Raw genomic sequence first — 20489 nt, forward strand, 5'->3', positions numbered from 1 at the left:
CATGCGGCTGGCTTACCTCACCACAATATTTCCCAGGGTCCTTGGCGTCACCTGCTGCCTATCATTGTCGATCACACTGACTAGAGAAGAGAGAGGTGCATAGAAATCTGCTTATATTTCAGCAGTGGGGAATTTGGGATGTCAAAATGTGGGTTGCTCTGAAGTTCAACCATTGTATTGATGGTGTGTGTTTTTTATTTTCCCAAGCCAATATGCCTAGACTCAAACGTGCCCATATTAAAACGATTACAGTGTGACATTAATACCTTTTTGTATTTGACAACTACATGTAACAGTTGCAGAGCCCAAAAAGCAGTTTCTCTCTCTGCATACTGGTCAGGTAAATGGACTATTTCAGAACATTTGGGATAGTTCCAGAGGCGTCATGCCCATAGGTGGCACGTGCCCCCTCATATTTGTCCGGTTTAAAAAATACAGATTTTGTTTTTGTAAATGTGTTGTTGTTGTTGTTTCTCTGGAATACTACTAGCCACCTATAAAAGTTATGAAGTTGACTTTAGCTATACCAGATAGTACCTAGTTATGAGGTTGGGAGAACCTAAGAAGCCGTTTCAGGCTATCATTTCTGGCCTGGCTCGCAGTCAGCGTTCCAATTCATCCCAAAGGTTTTTGATGGGGTTGAGGTCAGGGCTCTGTGCAGGCCAGTCAAGTTCTTCCACACCGATCTCGACAAACCATTTCTGTATGGACCTCGCTTTGTACACGGGGGCATTGTCATGCTGAAACAGGAAAGGGCCTTCCCCCAAACTATTGCCATAAAGTTGGAAGCACAGAATTGCCTAGAATGTCATTGTATGCTGTAGCATTAAGATTTCCCTTCACTGGAACTAAGGCGCCTAGTCCGAACCATGAAAAACAGCCCCAGACCATTATTCCTCCTCCACCAAACTTTACAGTTGACACTTTGTATTCGGGTAGGTAGAGTTCTCCTGGCATCCGCCAAGCGTGATTCATCACTCCAGAGAACGTGTTTCAATTGCTCAAGAGTCCAATGGCGGCGAGCTTTACACCACTCCAGACCGATGCTTGGCTGCTCTGTCATGGAAACTCATTTCACAAAGCTCCCAACAAACAGTTATTGTGCTGACGTTGCTTCCAGAGGCAGTTTGGACTCGGTAGTAAGTGTGGCAACTGAGGACCGACGATTTTTATGCGTTACGTGCCTCAGCACTCAGCGTTCCCGTTCTGTGAGCTTGTGTAGCCTACTACTTTGCGGCTGAGCCGTTGTTGCTCCTAGATGTTTCCACTTCACAATAACAGCACTTACAGTTGACCAGGGCAGCTCTAGCAGGGCAGAAACTTGACAAACTGACTTGTTGGAAAGGTGTCATCCTATGACGGTGCCACGTTGAAAGTCACCTCCCGAGTGGCGCATCAGTCGAATTCACTGCATCGCACTGCATCGCAGACCCGAGTTCAATGCCAGACTGTGTCACAACCGGCAGTGACCGGGAGTCCCATAGGGTGGCGCACAATTGGCCCAGTGTCGTTCTGGGTAGGGATGGGTTTGGCCAGGAATCTTTACTTGGCTCATCGTGCTCTAGCGACTCCTTGTGGTGGGCCGGGCGCCTGTAGGCTGACTTCGGTCATCAGTTGAACAGTGTTTCCTCTGACACATTGGTGCGGCTGGCTTCCGGGTTAAGCGGTCAGGTATTAAGGAGCACGGTTTGATGGGTCATGTTTCGGAGGACACATTACTCAACCTTTTCCTCTCCCGAGCCCGTTGGGGAGTTGCAGCGATGAGACAAGATCGTAATTGGATATCATGAAATTAGGGAGAAAAAAAATGTCACAGCTCTTCGGTAAGGCCATTCTACTGCCAATGTTTGTCCGTGGAGATTGCATGACTGTGTGCTCGATATTGTTCACCTGGCAGCAACGAGTGTGGCTGAAATAGCCAAATCCACTGATTTAAAGGGGTGTCCACATACTTTTGTATATATAGTGTACCTATATATATGGCATGCCTGCTGGCAAGGTTGGTAGACTTTCAATCTTTTACCCAGACTTTAGCAGAGAAGCATATTTAGTTTATTTAAAATGAAAACTAAAACACCATTCAGGAGGATACAGACAGCTCAAGAGGCTTTTCTGCTTAGATATCAAGATTTTTCTTCTTTTTTTTACATAAAATTAAGCATAATGATTATGGCTCTAGATTGCAGGAAAAAGCTTTTTCAGGTGTTTGAAAAATGAATAATTGTTCAACTTCCGGATGGGGGGCCTCCCTCAGGACCACCCCCCCAACCATCCTCAAGCACTTTGTGCCCCCGCTCCTGGACAGTTCTGCTTAATGAAAGAGACATGGTAGTGCTTTGCCAGCCTGACCAGCTGGGGGAGACAGGGAGTTTCCCAGACCACACAGGAGGACGTGATGGCTGAGCCACTCTCTGATGAAAGGAGAGAGGGAGAAAGAGGACAGAGGGCATACAGGGTGAGATCATTAAGACTTTACATGCCACAACTCATGCAACTTCCACACTATTCTGCTATCTCTGCAACACACATGCACTTTATAAACACACATTCACATGTGCGTACACACACACACACATAGAAACATACACACGCATGCACACATACCGTGCGCGTTGTCCTCAAAGATCAATGTAACATCACAATCTCAACTTTTTCCCACACAACCATAAAACGTTTCACAGAATGTGCAAAAGAGAACCAATTATTCATACCTTTAAGTGGAATAAAAGTCAGTTTCATGCGTGTCATTAAAGCTGTGGTTGAGCCCTGTGTTCTTCCTGTGAGCACAGTTAACCTACATTACCAGAACTATGACAGCTCCTATGGGCTCTCTGACTCACACAACCAACCTCCACTCTACACAGCTGCTCCACTTTCCACTGAGATATCTCTGTCTATTCTGTCTCCCTGGTTCCAACCTAAATACAGCAGAACCATCAAAGAGGTGACACATCACACAGGGGAGGCTCTGGTGGAGGATAGGAGAAGAGAATATAACCAATTGTCACCATCGCAAATAGTTTTCTTGCTATATCTTCATCATTGTATCCTGTTGTCATGGAGATGTCTGAATGTGAGAGCACTCTATCTAACCTACTTCACTTTCTTAGCTAGCATTTTGGACTAAGCTTCTATCCATATCATAAGGCATTCTTTGCTTGGAGGGGGGGGGGGGGGGGTGACTGTGATGGAGACGTCGCAGAACATCCCAGATCAATGGAGGGAGAGAAATGAATGCTCCTCCTCTAGCCACCAGGGCAGTGCCCTCTGAACTGGAGATGTTCTGCACCTCTCAGGGCTCATTAATCATCAGCAGGTTAATCATTCCCTGTAGACTTCAAAGCCCTTCTACCTCCGGCCAACGCTGACGGCCAACACTGAGGTCTCCCCCAATAGGAGACACAGAAGGGGGACACGTCTGCCCCGGTCCCACCTGCCTGGTCAAAATTCAAGGCCTATCAGCCAGTGGCCTCAGCCACCTCAGTGACCAACGACAACAAACCAGCCAATGTTCTGCTTCCTCCTCAGGTGTGGAAGCAGGGAGATGACATGGTGTAGTATGCCCACCGTATGTTTACAGCTCTGTTTACGCATGTTTTCTATATGTGGATAGATATCAATAAACCTGTGCAGAGTAGCTGTGTGTGTCTGCTCAGCCCACATATAGATCAGTGCAGAAACGGCAGATTCTAGCAACACATGTAGACCGTGACAGCCCTCTCTAAATGGGAACATGTGAGGATTACACAATAAACCCACTGAGCTGTTAGCAGCGTTGTGTTTAAATTCACGCTGTTAGCTGCAGTCGTTGTAATTGCGGCATAGATTTCAGACAGCAATTAAAGCCGGAACAGAGATGAGCAGTGACAACCAATATAATGGCCCAATATAGTTGCACGCGCCGATTAAACACTTAGAAAGAAAACAATGCCCAGGGCTTAAGGGTCTGCTTACATAACCAGGTACATTTGGGCTGTTAGTGGATACTAGAACACAGAGAATAAAACACCTTGGAACATCTCTGGGTTTTTTGAAGGTCACCTGCACCACTACCCAATTCCATGGGAAAAGTATAGATCTACAGTGCTTTATTAATTGATTGATAAACAATCTTTGATCTTTGTTTCAAATACTTTCATTTTGTCCTGAGTTCTTCCTGATGTGTAAGGGGCAGCAGTAGCCCAGAGGTGAGAGAGGCGGACCAGCAGCCGGAAGACTTCTGGTTCCAAGCCCTGTGCCGGGCAACACAAAAATGGGAATGGAACTGAATTGGAAGGCTGCTGGACTCTGTCTGATCCCATGTAACATCACCTGTCGTTGTGCCCTTGAGCAAAGCACCTAACCCCCAACAATTGCTCTCAATCGAGGGGTGCTGCACTGCTGCTAACCTTATGCCTCTCAACGTGTCTGTGTTAGAGGTCTTCATGGGTCCACCCCAACTTGAATACAATGGACCTGACCTAGGACCCAAGAGGTTTGGTCCGTTCAGATCCGGGTCCTCTTTTTTTTAATGATCAGACCGTTCGGATCCGGGTCCTCTTTTTTTTAATGATCAGACCGTTCGGATCCGGGTCCTCTTTTTTTTAATGATCAGACCGTTCGGATCCGGGTCTGATTGTCCTCAGGTCTGGGTCCAACCTCTGTCTGTGTGTATCTGGGAGTGTTGAGAAAGACAGAAGACATTTCCATTCTAACCAATGGCCAATACTTTAACATGTTGCATACTGCAATAGCCTTGAAATTCAGAGCGGTTTTTATTCCAGCGAGTGGAAGGAAGGAAGGCTATTAATATGCCACTGCACTGCTTAGTTCTCCATACTTTGAGTGTTCTTAAACAGCAAGGCTACGCTAAGCAGGAAAAAACTATCTCCATGGCACATTCAAAACACTGAAGCCGGACGTTATCGTTATATTCCCAATGACAGGGAAATTTACCTCGTGAAAACGAGCAGTCGACTGAGCAAGGCTCCGGATGGCCACCAGAGAGAGGGATACTGAGAGGAAATCAGTGTGAAAACAGGTTTAGACATGGACGAGGGATGAAAGATGTGTGGGTCTCGCTCGCTCTCTCTATCTCCGTGGTCAGATATCAGTACGCAAGCACATTAATCTTCTCCAGACAGACGGATCTGTTGGGTCTGTGGTGGTGAGAGGCTGTTTGAGAGTGATGAATTAAGGGACACTGTGAGAGGCCATGCAGTGGGTGGGAGAAGAGGGGAAGGAGAGGAGAGGAAGGTAGGTAAGGGGAGAGGAAGGGAGGTAGCATTGTGCCCTTTCACAACAGGGTGCCGTCTAAAAGCCAAGCGTCATCACTGGTCTGTCTGTACAGACACAGAGCCACACAAATCCTTTATCTTTGTTCTGGCATCTCTGACGTATAAACACGAATGAATCCTCTCCCAGAATCATCTTTACTTGCTCTGCTCTTTAATCTCACATTGACGTTTACACAACCACATACCACGCATGCACACAGAGGCACAAACACACAAGCAAGCACACACACACACACACACAAAATCTTGAGTCAGACAATTATCTGGCCATTCCTGTCCTTTATCTGACCACTCTCAAATGTCAGGTGTCAGATCTCAGAGGACAGACTGTGTGTGTGTGTGTGTGTGTGTGTGTGTTTTTCTGTGCCTGCGACTGTGTGTGTGTGTGTAGAGAGAACGGGGGTGATTGGGTTGTCCCGATGATGAGCTGTTGCTGGGGTAACATTGGGTTGTCCTGGTGATGTGTGGTTGCTGGGGCAACTCTAAGTCAGAGGATGACCGTGATCAGACAGCAGGCCCAAGGTCAGCAGACCCCTACTGGGGCAGAGCTAAGAGAGAGAGGAGATGGCAAACATTCCTGCAGCACTGTCCTACCTCTCATCTCTCTACTGACCTGTCTGAACCAATAGACCAGTATAAAGAAAACCCTGGATTGAGTAGGTGTGTCCACACTTTTGACTGGTACTGTATACACTGTATACACTGTATACACATACATAGACCTACAGTTGAAGTCGGAAGTTTACATACACTTAGGTTGGAGTCATTAAAACTTGTTTTTCAACCACTCCACAAATGTATTGTGAACAAACTATAGTTTTGGCAAGTCGGTTAGGACATCTACTTTGTGCATGACACAAGTCATTTCTCCAACAATTGTTTACAGACAGATTATTTCACTTATAACTCACTGTGTCATAATTCCAGTGGGTCAGAAGTTTACATACACTAACTTGTCTGTGCCTTTAAACAGCTTGGAAAATTCCAGAAAATTATGTCAAGGCTTTAGAAGCTTCTGATAGGCTAATTGATATAATTTGAGTCAATTGGAGGTGTACCTGTGGATATATTTCAAGGCCTACCTTCAAACTCAATGCCTATTTGCTTGACATCATAGGGAAATCAAAAGAAATCAGCCAAGACCTCAGAAAAAAAATTGTAGACCTCCACAAATCTGGTTCATCTTTGGGAGCAATTTCCAAACGCCTGAAGGTACCACGTTCATCTGTACAAACAATAGTACGCAAATATAAACACCATGGGACCACGAAGCCGTCACACTGCTCAGGAAGGAGAGGCGTTCTGTCTCCTAGAGATGAACGTACTTTGGTGCGAAAAGTGCAAATCAATCCCAGAACAACAGCAAAGGACCCTGTGAAGATTGTGGAGGAAACAGGTACAAAAGTATCTATATCCACAGTAAAACAAGTCCTATATCGATTCGACATAACCCAAAATGTTTGACCCATGTTAAACAATTTAAAGGCAATGCTACCAAATACTAATTGAGTGTATGTAAACTGACCCACTGGGAATGTGATGAAAAAAATTAAAGCTGAAATAAATAATTCTCTCTACTATTATTCTGACATTTTCACATTCTTAAAATAAAGTGGTGATCCTAACTGACCTAAAACAGGGAATTTTTACTAGGATTAAATGTCAGGAGTTGTGAAAAACTGAGTTGAAATGTATTTGGCTAAGGTGTATGTAAACTTCTGACTTCAACTGTATATGTGCTGGCTTCCGGGTCAAGCTGGCGGTTGTTAAGGAGCGCAGTTAGGCAGAATGCATAACTTAATTTTCGCCTCTCCCGAGCCCGTAGCAGCAATGATACAAGATTGAAAAAGGGGGTACATTGAAAAATAATAATAACAATAAGGCACCTCAGTGGTTTGTGGGATACGACCAATATACCACGGCTAAGGGCTGTATCCAGGCACCTAAGAACATCCCTTAGTTGTGGTATATTGGCCATATACCTCAGGCCTTATTGCTTAAATGTAGAGTAACTTTCTCAGGCTCTGGCTTGATAGGTGTGTCCCAGACAGGATCCGAGGAAAGGTCCACGCCTTACCACTCTTACAGAACATTTGCATATCTGTTTTAGAGCTTCAATAAGAGCCCATCGAGTCCTGTCCAGACAGTCTGACAACCTCCCAGCCAGCAGTGAGCTGAGGTGCCAGACTGGGGCAGAACTACAGCACTACTGGTTAATAAGCCCTTCTGGTTGGAGCAGCTGTACCTGGGAGGGAGGGAGGGAGGGAGGGAGGGAGGGAGGGAGGGAGGGAGAAAACCTCCATGGAGGTCACAGTTGCTGCACAGCTCTGGATCACACAAGCATGTGACAATCGTGCACAAACTTACGTATGCGGATGAACAGGAGTAGAAAGGGAAACTGCCGTCATGCCTGCTCTAATAGCATCTCAAATTCCTCTCCCTCAAACCCACAGTGGAATGTTCATGCATACACATTTTCTCATTACAAAATGACCTCTAATAAGAAACACCAGCTTTACGGGCCTGTGGAGTTTAAACAAGGCAGAGCTAGCTAACAGCCGACAGAAAACCACTCTGCTTGAGGAGCCTAGCAACACACACACACACACACACACACACACACACACACACACACACAGTGTCTCGGAGGAGAGCCAGGCTGTAATTACGCTCGCGGCGTCGCCCACCACGAGCCAGGAAACTCTTAATGAGCCAGTCTGTGGGATGGGAGCCATATGGTAATGAGTGACATTCTAGGTGTGACACACCACGCAAATCCACAGGTGGGCACAGAAAACAAGGAAAGGTTGGCCAAAGGAAGGGCTTTCATCTGAAAATAGATGGTGTATGTAATGTGTATCTGGGTAGTAGGGTAAACAAAGGACACATTAGGTATTTTTATTTGGCTGCAATCTTTTGAATGATCTGGTAATGGGATGTAGTCTTATTGCTTTAGATAAGGGGACCAAGTACGTGTCGATCACACCATAGCTGTACGTTACCCTAGTAGCATGACCATAACGTGGGAGGAGATACTACCACTAACCTAGCCCCTGTTAGGAGGTGAAACGTGTTAACAAACTTCAAGTCCCATACCCATGTGGTTACTTGAATAAAAATAAAACCATTTTATCCCAGTGCTTAAAGGGGTAGAGCTGTGTAGTTAAGGTTTCCTCTTAACCTCCTGACTCTCTGGGGCGTAATCATGTTGGACTTTAGAGACTCAAGTGCCAAGCACAAAGCTACTGGTTTTCATGTTGGTGTGGAGGCTGCTTAGAGAAGGCTGTGTGAACACAGGAGAACACAGAGCCACTTCACATGGTGGCATTGACCCACAGACAGGACTGGCTACTCTCTAGTGCAGAGCACAGGACCAGGAGAATGAACTCTCTAACTCTACAATCAGAATGAGATCAAGAAAGAAACACCGTAGTTGTAAAGGAAAGTCATTATTTCTAAACCTCATTTGCTGCAAAACGTAGGATCCTGTTTCTAATTGCACTTTAATTTACAACCACAAAGGTTTATTTAATTGCAATTCATTATGCACCCATTTGTGTAATATCACAGTCTAGCACTTAATTGTTCAGCTTCTATTCGTCATCTCTGTGTGATGATTACCAAATGTCTCTTCCTATCAAAGAATAGACGTCTCGTGTACTGCTCCTAGACATATTTCACCACCATGTTACAATGAACCTTCGTACTGAGACAGAGTTTTAAAGGAAAGAGCCTTTAGCGTGTCATGTCCCTGGGCTGGAGCTTGGGCTACAGGGGCTGGACAGAGGGGGGACAGAGACCCAGCCGCCTGCCCTCCCTGCATCTCTAATCGCTGCTTCCCATCAGCCACTTCACCCTAGTGAGCCAGACCCTGACAACTGGAAATATTCTGGTTGCCCGGCAACACCGATGACATCAGCAACCTTCATCATCAGCCGTCCCTCCAACCCCAGGCACTTGGGGTCTTAAAATAGCGACACAGATGATTATCAGGCTTCAAAAAAGCAGCCATTTTCTCTGTTTTCTTCCTGGATACACAGGGGAAAATGAGCCAGTATTCAGACAGATTTGGATAAAGGGGTGGAGACTGCTGTGGGTGTCTGACTGAAGTTAATAGATGTGAATGTCTGTGATGTAACAGAAATGGAGACAGAGTGGATAGGGGATAGGGGAGATAGAGAGGGGAGAGAGAGAGAGAAGAGAGAGAGAGAAGGAGAGAGAGAGAGAGAAGAGAGAAGGAGAGAGAGAGAGAGAGAGAGAGAGAGAGAGAGAGAGGGGGGGGGGGAGAGAGGGGGGAGAGAGAGAGGGGGGAGAGAGAGAGAGAGAGAGGGGGGGGAGAGAGAGAGAGGGGGAGAGAGAGGGGGGGGGAGAGAGAGAGAGAGAGAGAGAGAGAGAGAGAGAGAGAGAGAGAAGAGAGAGAGATTGACACGCACAATGTATCAGCGAATCAGCTGAGAGTGTGTGTCTGAGTGCACATGAAAGTAACAAGCACACAAATCTCTTCTACTTTATATCAATAAAGTAATCTTACCCACTGGCCCTGCAAAATGACATCTGATTTCGAGAAAGAAAACTAAGAAAAAACGAATTAAAATTCAAAGCCAAATTGGTCAATCAGTCAAACTCTGCCTGTAAGCTTTACATAATTGAAATACGCTGTTCATATGAGATCACTGACAAGTTAGACACATTTAGCTGAGACTCAGAGGCATCATTTCGTAGAAGAGTTTGAAGCGAGCTGTTGATGTGCTGTGCCATTTTCATCAAACACAATTAAGAGGAACATTCTCACACTCTTATTATCGCCGTTCAGTAGACGCAACACTCCTGCAGTGACAGACGAGAAAGAATGCTGCTCAAAACACCTGCCCTTTTGTAAAAACTCATTCACAGTTCTTTGAAGGCTGAAGGAGGAAAGAAACATTTATATCCACGACTGTACAGAAGCCTCTCTACTCATATCGACTCTGTCTGCCAGTTCATAACAAACAACACGGCCTCCTACAGTAGTTCCACTGTGAGTTCCTACTGTTTGAAACCCAGGGCCCACGGTACATGTGAGGAGTTCCCTGGGTGGTCAAGGCGAGGCAGAGACACTGCTCTTGGCTCTCTGTGATGATACAGTTTGCTACACAGCAGTGGTATATAACTACACTAGGTTTGCTCCAGGGTAGAGAGAAGCCCAGGAAATGGCCAGGGACGGCTGCTTTCAAGCTGTGATACATTTCAATTTCCCAGATGGAAGGCAGCCAGCCTTTACAGAGCATGAACGCTTTCAATGCTATTTCACTCTGATTCTAGATCAGTGATCTGGCAGACAGCCTCTTCCATTCAGATCATCTTCCACCACCTTAATACTGACTCTAGATCAGTGGTCTGAAAGTAGTCATATATATCTTCATTTAATAGGATCTCTATGGGTCAGACAGCCTCTCTTTGCGTTGACTTCTAATTCAGATTACCACACGTCGCCCGCCCGCCTTTGAAATCTCTATCTCTCTGAGCCTCCATTCCTGCTGATTTTCATGCCATTGATTTCATCTTTCCTTTGCTGAATATTACATTGGAAAGATATTACAGGGCGTGTTGTGGAATGATTTGTGATAAATTCAAGACTAATTGATTTTGCGCCCATTTCTAAACCTCTGGCAGAAACGCCGATGCTCTAGAAGGCTTGTGTGACAGTGGAGAACAGAACATGCCTGCAGCTTCCTCATCTCTCACAATAACACAGACTGCTCTCATTCATTATGGTCCCTTTAACATATTGAGTCTGTCTGAGTTCTGTCTATTCTGTCTCACACACACACACAGACAGACAGACAGACAGACAGACAGACAGACAGACAGACAGGCAGGCAGGCAGGCGGCCAGGCAGGCAGGCAGGCAGGCAGGCAGGCAGGCAGGCACAAAGCCGAGGGTGAGAGAGGACTTTCGGTTATTGTCAAAGACAGACTCCTCTACTCTCCAGTGAACAGGTTGAGAACTGCAGGCCTTTATTCCCAGTAATGGGTTAGTGCTGCAGCCAATCACACAGCCTGCAGTGGATGAAGCTCCCTGGTCTGGACTGCACTAGCACCACAGAGAAGCTGGGAAGGTGCTAGGGTTATTGTTCCAACTCAATCTATCAGCAGTCTGAGGTTTGACTGAACTTCAGCGGACAGTGTGAAAGAATCCTATCATACCTCTCAGGGCTAGGACTGACAGAGAGAGCACCAAGGATATGCTCTGAGAATCAGCCTGTCGTCTCTGATAAACCTCACAGCAACACCACAACCATGGAGAAGAACCACCTCCTAGGAGAGTTAAAGAGCCGGGAAAGGACCTGGGGACGGACGGACGCACGCACACACGCACGGACACACACGGACACACACACACGGACACACACGGACACATATACACAAAGAGAATGGATGAGCTAGACACAAAGGACAAGCTGGGGAAGGAAGGGGGAAGGGAGGAGTCTTTTGAAGACATCCAGACTGATAGATGTCTCATAAACCCGCCCTCTGAGCAATGTGCTGGACAGGCTCCTGAAAACAGGAAGAGTAGAAGAGGAGACAGTACGGAGACAGCCAGTGGCTTTACACTCATCTGAACTGTGTGTTTGACATGTGTGCATATGTGTTTGCATTCGTGTGTGTGTTTGTGTGCCTGTGTGGCATCTGGCCATTCAGATCACACTGTACCAGCGAACCAGTAGGAGCCAGTCTTTGATCTATCTGCTTGCTGTGGAAACTGTGTTTGTGTCAGGGCCACATGCTGGGATGTCAATCACTCATCCCACCTCATCCCCCATTGCCCCCTCAGAGAAGATTTACAGCCTTGCCAAAAAGCCTTACGTGATAATGCCTGTGTGGCGTGCCTGCTAAAACAGGCGCCAAAGAGAGGGGTCAATTCCATTTCAACTCTGTTAGCGCTAGTGGAATTAACTGAGGTTCAATTGATCAATGTGACATTTCCTCTGTTTTTCCAGTTCACCAGCTGCATTTAAATTCTTCGGAAATCGACTGGAATTCAAATGGAATTGACCTTAACTCTGGGGCAAAGCACCATCGATTTCAGGCAAAACGATGCACTCCTACAGCTTTCCATATACACTGACTATACAAAACATTAAGAACACCTGCTCTTTCCATGACAGACTGACTAGGCGAATCCATATGAAAGCTATAATCCCTTATTGATGTCACCTGTTAAATCCACTTCAATCAGTGTAGATGAAGGGGAGGAGACAGGTTAAAGAAGGATTTTCAAATCTTGAGACAATTGAGACATGGATTGTGTATGTGTGCCATTCAGAGGGTGAAAGGTTTAAGTGCGGTGGGATCACATGACCCTTGAACGAGATGGCCTCGTGAACTAAGAGCTCCGCACAAATAGTTTCCAATTCCTAATCTTACCTCCACTTCAAGTTTAAACTCCTTTAGCTTTAGTAAAAAAGTAATGGCGGCTACAAAAGGCGACACTACAGGTGACATTTTTACTCGGACTCGAGCATTAGCAACGGAAAAAAGCCTCCAAGAAGAAGCTAGCTTCAGAAAAAGCTAGCGCCATTAGCCAGGAGCAAGAGGACCCGCTCCCCCCCCCCCCCGAGGCCCATCGAATGCCAACCTCACACTCTGTCGAAGACATCCTTTCTGAGTTGAGATCCCAACGTACAGAACTAAACACCAAATTAGATGCCATTAACTCTCAGCTCAGTGTGATAGGGGGCAAGGTGACAATCCTGGAAAACGCTTTGCCTGACATCAACAGCAAGATAACCATAGACGCAGGGCGCCTGGACGAGGCAGAGGGGCAAATCCTATCCATGGAAAACTTATTGACAGATGCCATGGAAACAATAGCATATGCTAAAAAGAAAATAGAGCATCTGGAAGAGAAAACAGAGGACCTGGAAAACAGGGGGCGAAGGAATAATTGTGTTCTATTAAATCTGGGCGAAAAAGAAGAGGGAAACATGCCACTGATCCGCTACCTGCAAGACAAACTTCCCGAGTGGCTCCACATGTCCACCGACAGGCCCATAGAGAGAGCTCACCGAGCACTAAGGCCCCCACCAGCAGCCAGACAACCACCGCGCCCAATCACCATACGTTTCCTGAGATTCACCGACAAGGAACGAGTCCTACAGGCGGCGAAAATCAACACCATCACAGTGGGAAACTCCAAACTCACTTTACACCAGGACCTGTCAGCTGGAATACGTCGAAAGCCCCAATAGTTTGACGAGGTGAAGAAATACTCCATTGACCGAGGCATATGTCCCTTGGGGGACGTATATGTAGGCTGGGCTATTGATTTTATTTTCTCACTCTTTTAATGTGGTCTGGACGGGGGCTACGTTGTCACTTACTCAATGCGGGGCGGAGAGGAGAGGATGAGGCATTTCTTTGGTGGGGAGGGGGAGATGTTGTGTGTTGCTAACTGTTCCCGTATTTATTTATTTTTTTCGGAACACAGAATTGAGACTGAGCGGGGGGGGGGGTAATAGATCCAACGGGATGTGTCGAGTTGTTTGGGAACTCGTCTGGGGTGTTCAGAGATTATTATTTTATGTACTCCATTTATTTTCCTTTTATGTGAACGCAGCTGTAATTACTATCCATTTTTATCCAGAGATGACTTGCACTAAAGTTCCATTACTGTTTGATGACGATGACTAGTACCTTAAATCTATTGACATGGAACTGCCATGGTCTAGGGAATGCAATAAAACGGGAAAAGATACTATGTGCTCTAAAAAAGGAAAAAGCAGACATCGCGCTATTACAAGAGACACACCTCTGTGATGCTGAACATGCCAAACTCCGCAGAGCTTAGGTGGGACAGGTGTATTTCTCATCTTTCAAATCAAACAGTAGAGGCACAGCCATACTTATCCATAAGAATGTTCCATTCATAATTGACAAAAACATATCTGATCCAGAGGGGAGATTTATTTTGATAACTGGGTCACTGTATGGTCAACCAATTACTATCTTAAACATATACGCCCCTAACACAGATACTCCTGCTTTCGTGTAAAAAATGATAACCCTGTTCAATGAGCATTGTGTTTCCTTTGGCGTGGTGGCCGGATATTTTAATTGTACCCTTAACCCAACCCTAGACAAATCATCTCAAGTCCCCACCACAAATCCTAGAACTGCAAAGATGTTGAACTCTTTACTAAACAGAAATACCATGAGTATAGTAATAGGCCTAGTAGATTGCTTGGTTAGCAATTTAAAAAATAGCAGTAAGAGCGTACAATCATGGCTATCCAAACAGCAGAGGACGAGGTCACATATGACCCAAAAAGATCAATTTAACTTTTCGTGATTTTTACTGCAAACTATATACCTCTGAGAGAAAACACACGGAGGCAGAACTCCACTCCTTCCTAGAGGGAATCTCGCTACCTAAGCTATCAGAGACCGACCAAGAAGATCTCAACTCCCCCTTCACTCCTGAGGAGATCCTGGAGGCAATTACCTCCATGCCACCTAATAAGTCCCCAGGCCCAGATGGATTCCCCAGAGTTCTACAAAGCTTTTTGGCCCCAGCTCAGCCCTATCTTCATGCCAATGCTGGAGGATTTTTGCAAAAACTGAGTTCTCCCAGACTCAATGCACACAGCTCGCATTACAGTGTTGCTCAAAAAAGACAAGGACCCTCTATCCTGCTAGTCCTTCCAGCCCATAACCTTGTTGGATTTCGACTACAAAATAATTACCAAATTGCTCGCCAAAAAACTAAACACTCTTCTTCCCAAAATGATTTATTAGTGACAGATACTCTTCTGATAACATTCGTCGTCTTTTTATATTATTGATCAAGTAAACGCACAGACGCACTCTGTCCTGCTGGCTTCACTGGATGCTGAGAAGGCGTTTGACAGGATGGAGTGGAGCTTTCTGTTTTCAGTCTTAGAAAAGTTCAATATGGGCCCAAATTTTATTAAATGGATCAAATCACTATACTCTCATCCAAATGCCATGGTGACTACTAGCGGACTGATTCCCTCTGGAACGGGGCACAAGACAAGGGTGCTCGCTGTCCCCCCTGCTCTACTTGTTGGGGGCGGAGCCTCTGGCAGAGTTGATAACGAGCAATCCAAGTATTATGGGTGTCTCTGCAGGCGAGATTTCACTTTACGCGGATGATGTCTTGCTCTACATATCCAACCCTGAGAAATCCCTCCCTCCCATTTTAGACACAATTACTCAGTATGGCAAGTTTTCAGGTTACAAGATCAATTTTAACAAATCCACCGTCTGCCCTCTCAATATTACACTATATTACACTCAGCACTATGAAGACACTATGTCCTTTCCAATGGAAGACACAGGGGTTTCAATACCTTGGGATCTTCATAACACCAGATCTGAATAGCCTTTTCAAGGAAAATTATCTCCCACTCCTGGATCGAATCAAGAACGATCTCCAAACCTGGATCTCCCTCCCAATTAGCTTAGTAGGAAGAATTAATGTCATCCGTATGAACATCCTCCCTAGACGAAACTATTTATTTCAGATGCTCCCATGCTATCTCAGTTTCCTTTTTCAAAACAACTAACCAAAGCATCACCAAATTTATATGGGGCAATACAAAACCTAGGATCAAGTTCTCCACTCTATCGAAACCCGAATCTAAGGGTGTTCTTGCCCTTCCCTCCCTTCAATTGTACTACTGGTCTGCCCAAATCCGCAACATGCTAACATGGATCACAAACAGACAAGAGTCAACGTGGATTCAGATAGAAGCCCAATCCTGTGGTTCATTGCCCCTAAGCTCAATTATATTCATTAATAACTTTAGTGAAGTGGGCAACAGCCAAAACCTTTGTGATTTACTGCAACCTACTAGCGTGGAGGGACTGTAAGAAATACCTGGGCATTTCCTCCCAAATGTGTTCTCACTCGCCTATAGTAGGCAACCCAGACTTGCCAAAAGCCCTGAGGGATGCCAACTTTAATCTTTGGCATACTCTAGGAATCAGGACCTTTTCAGACCTATTTCATCAGAAAATAGGTACACTGAAATCCTTTCAAGAGCTCTGCAGTGAATTCAATGTGCCAAGATCCCATTTTCTTTTAAATATCTGTCACACCCTGACCTTAGTTTTCTTTGTTTTCTTTATTATTTTGGTTAGGTCAGGGTGGGACATGGGTGATATGTGTGTTTTTGTCTCATTTATGGGTGTTTCTACTGTCTAGGGGTTTTTGTAGATTTATGGGGTTGTTTCCATCTATGTGTTTATACAGGTCTATGGTTGCTTAGATTGTTTCTCAATTAGAGGCAGGTGTTTATCGTTGTCTCTGATTGGGAACCATATTTAGGCAGCCATATTCTTTGGTTATTTTGTGGGTGATTGTTTCCTGTGTCAGTGTTTGTGCCACACGGGACTGTTTCGTTTCCATTTACTTTGTTATTTTGTATTTGTGTCATGTTCAGTCTTTTCTATTAAAACATGGGCACTTACCACGCTGCGTATTGGTCCGATCCTTGCTACACTTCTTCAGATGAAGAGAAGGAAATCCGTTACAATATCTTCAAATTAGACATGTGTAGGATCCCTTGCCATTCAAGATGTCCTCCCATGTCCATTCCTCCTTTTCACCACGCTGCTTGGTCCTTTGGTGGTGGGTAGTTCTGTAACGGCCGTTGGTGGAAGAAGGTGAGGACCAAGGTGCAGCGTGGTATGTGTTCATCTTTTATTTATTAACTGAACACTGAATGGGAAAAAACAAAGGAGTATGAACAAAACCGAAACAGTTCTGTCTGGTACAGAACACAAAAACAGAAAACAACTACCCACAAACACAGGTGGGAACAGGCTACCTAAGTATGGTTCTCTAATCAGAGACAACGACAGACCGCTGCCTCTAATTGGGAACCATACCAGGCCATACACAGAAATACAGAACAAAACAGAATGCTCACGCCCTGACCAAACCAAAATAGAGACATAAAAGGAACTAAGGGCAGGATGTGACAGACCTAGGTCTGACTATCAGTGATGAGTTATGGGCGGAGGTTTGCAACAGGATATACTGCTCCTCTACTAATGTAAAAGTGAAAATCTAATTACACATTTTTGTACAAATTTTATTACATTCCTTTGAGACTCCATAGAATGAAAACAGACATGTATCCTAACTGTAAAAGATGTACCTCTGAAAGTGGAACCTATATGCATGTATTTTGGAGCTGTAGAGAGATTGCCAGAATCTGTAAAATACTAGCTGTACAGTTAGATACACGGGGTCATATCAATCTTCTTAATGCCCAGCAGGACTTTGTTATTGATCCTGACAGAGAAAATTTGCTTATGACTATTACATACTTTGCTAAGAAATGTATTATTCTATTGTGGGCCTCTAATACCTCTCCTACATTTAAAATCTGGGTTGACCAAATTGTTGACTTTCTCCCTCTTGAAAAGCTCACTTATGACCTCCACAAGAGACAACCCAAGCTTTATAGACTCTGGTCTCCACTACTCAACTGTATTTCAAATTGGACAGAGTGAATGGGGAGATTAGGGAAATGAGCAGATACGTTGCGTAAGGTGCTGTAAAATCTAAAAACTAATTATTGGCTCGTCGGCTCAGCGAAAGCTAGAAATAGCTAATAAGAACCTTGATAGTGCTGCTGCAAGGCAATTAGGCAATTAGCAAGACACCCCTAATAAAGGAGTGGTTCTGCAGGTGGTGACCACAGACCACTTCTCAGTTCCTATGCTTCCTGGCTGATGTTTTGGACACTTTTGAATGCTGGCGGTGCTTTCACTCTAGTGGTAGCATGAGACGGATTCTACAATCCACACAAGTGGCTCAGGTAGTGCAGCTCATCCAGGATGGCACATCAATGCGAGCTGTGGCAAGAAGGTTTGCTGTGACGGTCAGCGTAGTGTCCAGAGCATGGAGGCTCTACCAGGAGACAGGCCAGTACATCAGGAGACGTGGAGGAGGCCGTAGGAGGGTAACAACCCAGCAGCAGGACTGCTACCTCCACCTTTGTGCAAGGAGGAGCAGGAGGGAGCACTGCCAGAGCCCTGCAAAATGACCTCCAGCAGGCCACAAATGTGCATGTGTCTGCTCAAACGGTCAGAAACAGACTCCATGAGGGTGGTATGAGGGCCCGACGTCCACAGGTGGGGGTTGTGCTTACAGCCCAACACCGTGCAGGATGTTTGGCATTTGCCAGAGAACACCAAGATTGGCAAATTCGCCACTGGCACCCTGTGCTCTTCACAGATGAAAGCAGGTTCACACTGAGCACATGTGACAGACGTGACAGTCTGGAGACGCCGTGGAGAACGTTCTGCTGCCTGCAACATCCTCCAGCATGACCGGTTTGGCGGTGGGTCAGTCATGGTGTGGGGTGGCATTTCTTTGGGGGGCCGCACAGCCCTCCATGTGCTCGCCAGAGGTAGCCTGACTGCCATTAGGTACCGAGATGAGATCCTCAGACTCCTTGTGAGACCATATGCTGGTGCGGTTGGCCCTGGGTTCCTCCTAATGCAAGACAATGCTAGACCTCATGTGGTTGTAGTGTGTCAGCAGTTCCTGCAAGAGGAAGGCATTGATGCTATGGACTGGCCCGCCGGTTCCCCAGACCTGAATCCAATTGAGCACATCTGGGACATCATGTCTCGCTCCATCCGCCATGTTGCACCACAGACTGTCCAGGAGTTGGCGGATGCTTTAGTCCAGGTCTGGGAGGAGATCCCTCAGGAGACCATCCGCCACCTCACCAGGAGAATGCCCAGGCGTTGTAGGGAGGTCATACAGGCACGTGGAGGCCACACACACTACTGAGCCTAAATTTGACTTGTTTTAAGGACATTACATCAAAGTTTGATCAGCCTGTAGTGTGGTTTTCCACTTTAATTTTGAGTGTGACTCCAAATCCAGACCTCCATGGGTTGATAAATTTGATTTCCATTGATAATTTGTGTGATTTTGTTGTCAGCACAATCAACTATGTAAAGAAAAAAGTATTTAATAAGAATATTTCATTCATTCAGATCTAGGATGTGTTATTTTAGTGTTCCCTTAATTTTTTTGAGCTATATATATATATATATATATATATATATATACATATACACATATACACACACACACACACACACACACACACACACACACAGTGGAGCAAAAAAGTATTTAGTCAGCCACCATTTGTGCAAGTTCTCCCACTTAAAAAGATGAGAGAGGTCTGTAATTTTCATCATAGGTACACTTCAACAGTGACAGACAAAACAAGAGAAAAAAATCCAGTAAATCACATTGTAGGATTTTTTATGAATTTATTTGCAAATTACGGTGGAAAATAAGTATTTGGTCACCTACAAACAAGCAAGATGTCTGGCTCTCACAGACCTGTAACAACTTCTTTAAGAGGCTCCTCTGTCCTCCACTCGTTACCTGTATTAATGGCACCTGTTTGAACTTGTTATCAGTCCTCCATTTGCTATTTAAGTGCATAGATGACATGTATTTTTTCCCGCTGCCCCTGCTTCGATACAGGTGCATGATGGTCCATTCTAAATCAAAACAAATTTCACACATGTTAATTAGTATATGTAAAGTGTGAATTCATTATATATTATCACTTGTGAATGATGCCCAGCATAAGGCAAGATACAGCACATGCTTTTTTTTGCGACTTTTTCAAATCATAGTTTGAGAACCGAAAATACCATTCGCGCTTATAGCCTACTGCCGTGTGCGCATTACTGCACTCATAATGTGAAGAAATAGCCTGATAGTTTATCAACATTTTAAGCTGTTGTGTCAGGCTCATTGCTTAAAACTGTTTTTCTGATGCTAGTGGTTGTATTAATTTGGCATCTATCGTATCTGTCCCAGTCTATGTTTGGAATATTTATTTCTCGCACAGACTAGGTCAACTTTTGTACTATGGGGGATAGTAGATTGACATAGTCTAGTGCTTTTGCTGTTCGTTAGGCCTACTCATCTTGTTGGCTGACGGAAAGTACATCTGGACAGTTCTTCCAATATCTTCAATATGCGCAGTTGCGTCCCCGATGTGTCTGTCTTCACTTGTATCAGGTGAGAAAGAGGCGATCACATTATGGAGAGCCATGTGAGTGAGAGGTGCTTCAGCACGCAGCTGGGAGAAGGGAATTATAATTATTATGTTCAGTCCAAGGGCACAATGGCTACTAGCCACAAAAGGCATGGATTTTT

At 45.1% G+C, this 20489-nt stretch overlaps 1 pseudogene; it reads right to left on the reverse strand.

The window, feature by feature from the left end:
* Window positions 1–2311: 2311 nt before the first annotated feature.
* The window catches only part of LOC139379596 (acyl-CoA synthetase short-chain family member 3, mitochondrial-like), a 34069-nt pseudogene continuing 15891 nt past the window's right edge, over window positions 2312–20489 (reverse strand).

Source organism: Oncorhynchus clarkii, chromosome 21 (assembly GCF_045791955.1).
Source record: "Oncorhynchus clarkii lewisi isolate Uvic-CL-2024 chromosome 21, UVic_Ocla_1.0, whole genome shotgun sequence".
NCBI classification, from domain to species: Eukaryota; Metazoa; Chordata; class Actinopteri; order Salmoniformes; family Salmonidae; genus Oncorhynchus; species Oncorhynchus clarkii.